Consider the following 4,126-nt stretch of genomic DNA (forward strand, 5'->3'; position numbering starts at 1 on the left):
GGGGGGGGGGGGGTATAGTATAGTGTGAGGGTGTGGTGGTCATTTGTGAGATGATCTTAAAAAGAAAAAAAAAATTAGGGGGGGGGGGAATTCGGGGGGGGGGGAGGGGGGGGTTTCTTGGTTACAATGGTTGGACGGTATTTCAAACATAAAATACTAAAATAAATATTTGTGTTTTTTAACAGTTTCAAAAAAAACAATTTGGGGGGCGGGGGGGGGGGGGGTATAGTATAGTGTGAGGATGTGGTGGTCATTTGAGAGATGAGATGAGATGGGGGGGAGGACACGGGGGATGGTTTGGGTGGAGTCTATTGTGGTATGTCAGGTAAGAGTAGTTTTGTCAAAGTATCAAGCAAATCTAATCATAAATAAAGAAGTTATGGCATTTTTAGCAAAATTTAATAATTTGACCTTGAGAGTCAAGGTCATTCAAAGGTCTAGGTAAAATTTAACTTGCCAGGTACAGTAACCTCATGATAGAATGAAAGTATATGAAGTTTGAAAGCAATAGCCTTGATACTTTACAAGTAAAGTGGATCGAAACACAAAATTTAACCATATATTAAAAGTTACTAAGTCTAAAAAGGGCCATAATTCCGTAAAAATGACAAACAGAGTTATGCAACTTGTCCTTTTACTGTACCCTTATGATAGTTTGCGAGTGTTCCAAGTATGAAAGCAATATTTATGATAGTTAAGGGGTAAAGTGGACCAAAACACAAAACTTAACAAAATTTTCAATTTTCTAAGTATAAAGGGCCCATAATTCCGTCCAAATGCCAGTTAGAGTTACATAACTTTGCCTGCACAGTCCCCTTATGATAGTTAATAAGTGTTGCAAGTATGAAAGCAATAGCTTTGATACTGTAGGAAAAAAGTGGACCTAAACACAAAACTTAACCAAATTTTCAATTTTCTAAGTATAAAAAGGGCACATAATTCTGTCAAAATGCACGCCAGAGTTATCTAACTTTGCCTGCCCAGTCCCCTCATGATAGTTAGTAAGTGTTGCAAGTATGAAAGCAATAGCTTTGATACTTTCTGAGAAAAGTGGACCTAAACGCAAAACTTAACCGGACGCCGACGCCAACGCCGACGCCAAGGTGATGACAATAGCTCATAATTTTTTTTCAAAAAATAGATGAGCTAAAAAAATGGGGGGGGGGGGGTTGGGGATGGGGGGGGATAGGGGGGAGTGAGAGGGTGGTATAATGAGGGGTGTGGTAATTTATTTGAAGTTAAATAAAATGGGGGGGTGGGGGGGGGAGTGAGAGGGGGTATAATGTGGCGTGGGGTTATTTATTAGATGTTTAAAACAAGATGTGTTTGTGAAACACAATGTCACCCTATATGATGTTTGACCTTGTAGGATGACCTTGACCTTGTGAAGGATGACCTTGACCTTTCACCACTCAAAATGTGCAGCTCCATGAGATACACATACATGCCGAATATCAAGTTGCTATCTTCAATATTGCAAAAGTATTCATAAAATAAGCGATTTGGGCCACATATATTTGACCTCTGACCTTGAAGGATGACCTTGACCTTGACCTTTCACCACTTCAAAATGTGCAGCTCCATGAGATGCACATGCATGCCAAATATCAAGTTGCTATCTTCAATATTGCAAAAGTATTCATAAAATAAGCAATTTGGGCCACATATATTTGACCTCTGACCTTGAAGGATGACCTTGACCTTGACCTTTCACCACTCAAAATGCGCAGCTCCATGAGATACACATGCATGCCAAATATCAAGTTGCTATCTTCAATATTAAAAAAGTATTCATAAAATGAGTGATTTTGGCCACATATATTTGACCTCTGACCTTGAAGGATGACCTTGACCTTGACCTTTCACCACTCAAAATGTGCAGCTCCATGAGATACACATGCATGCCAAATATGAAGTTGCTATCTTCAATATAGCAAAAGTTATTGCAAAATGTTAAAGTTGGCGCAAACAGACAGACAGACCAACAGACCAACAGACAGGGCAAAAACAATATGTCCCCCACTACTATAGTGGGGGACATAAAAAATGGGGGGTGGGGGGTAGGGGGGGTGAGAGGGGGGTATAATGTGGGGTGAGGTTATTTATTAGATGTACAAACAAAAATGAGGGGTGAGGTTGGGGGGGAGGGATTCTGGTAGGGGCGTGGGTATTGTTTGGGTGGAATCAATTGTGGTATTCAGTTAAGTGTTGTTATGTCAAAGTAATAATAAAATGTGATCATAAAAAATTACAAATGATCTAACACTGACATGATATATATCCTCTATTCATTAAACATGAAATTTAAACTTATTGCATTTGTTTCCCCTGTATATAAGAAAGATATAATAGTGTATTACCTCCCCTGTCCTGCTAATATTTATATTAATCAACAAAATTAAACATTAACACAATATTTAATAAACAAAATATACAAAAAATCTCATATTCTGATAATATTTTTACTGATCCACTTTATTTTACTCAAAGGATGATGTTTCATTGGACTGATAATTATAGATTTAGGATTACAGACCAGTTGCTTCAGTTATATTGTTCAGAGTTTGCCCTGTTGGCCACGTATGCATTCTTGAGTTATCATCCATAAACCATTTTACTATTTCGGGTCACCGTGACCTTGACCTTTGACCTAGTGACCTCAAAATCAATAGGGGTCATCTGCGAGTCATGATCAATGTACCTATGAAGTTTCGTGATCCTAGGCCCAAGTGTTTTTGAGTTATCATCCGGAAACCACCTGGTGGACTGACCGACAGACGGACCGACATACTGACATGAGCAAAGCAATATACCCCCTCTTCTTTGAAGGGGGGCATAATTATGAAAATTCTGTGTTATGAAAAATTAAATAAAACAGTTAATGGTACATAATACTGACATAATAAAACCAAACTTTACTACACAGGACACAAATGTTCTGACCAAATTTCATGAAGATTGGGTAATTGAATTAAATAAAACTAGAGTGTTAACAAGATTTTACTATAGCCGTATAAGGAAAAGCCATGTTTTTCAAGCAAACATAATTATTTTCGAACTCATCCAAGATATCATTGAGACCAATCTTCTGACCAAATTTCATGATCAGTATATCATTTAGACAAACAAAGTTACATGAAGATTGGGCATCAAATGTGACTTCTACAGTGTTCACAAGGTTTTTTTTTTGTGACCTAGTTTTTGACCCAGCATGACCCAGTTTCAAACTCAGTCGAGGTATTAATGGGACAAATGTTCTGACCAAGTTTCATGAAGATCAGACAATACGTGTGGCCTCTAGAGTGTTAACATGGCAAAATGTTGATGACAAACGCCGCATGACAGACGACGCACGACAGACTAAAAGCGATCACAAAAGCATATTTAAAAGTTTGCTATCTTCCAGAATGTAAAACTATCATTTATAATTAATTCCACTTAATCTTCTTGTTCTTAAAAAACAAATATTTTAAAAAGAGAGACAACTCTGTCAATTCAACATAATTTTTCAAAAGCAATTTTGCAGTTACTTCCCTTGACATGCTAAACTAGAGTGTTCACAAGCTGCTTTACTACATAAATATAAGGAAAATGACCCCCCCCCAGCGGCCATGCTTTTTTACCTATCCAAACCATTTTCGAACTCAACTTTTGACCTAGTGACCTAGTTTTTGACCCAGCATGACCCAGTTTCAAACTCAGTCGAGGTATCAATGGGACAAATGTTCTGACCAAGTTTCATGAAAATCAGACAATAAATGTGGCCTCTAGAGTGTTTACAAGGCAAAATGTTGACTACGCACGACGCACGATGGACGATGATTGACAGACAAAAGGCGATCACAAAAGCTCACCATGAGCACAACGTGCTCAGGTGAGCTAAAAACACTGGTTCACTTCACAAACTTTTAACATTTTGTAGGGACAAGCTTGATCTATTTTTACTGCAAACGGACAATAAGGCCCTCCCTGCCCGCCAGTGTATAATTATTGGCATATCCACTCCTTTTAAATTCCACTAATGTACATGGGTATATCTATGTTCATGTTGATCAGCTATCAAGGACAGCAGAGGTTCTGTATGATACCCTAATGATTCAGATTTAGTTATCTTTACAGTAAGCCA

This window comes from Dreissena polymorpha, chromosome 6 (genome assembly GCF_020536995.1).
Source record: "Dreissena polymorpha isolate Duluth1 chromosome 6, UMN_Dpol_1.0, whole genome shotgun sequence".
NCBI lineage: Eukaryota > Metazoa > Mollusca > Bivalvia > Myida > Dreissenidae > Dreissena > Dreissena polymorpha.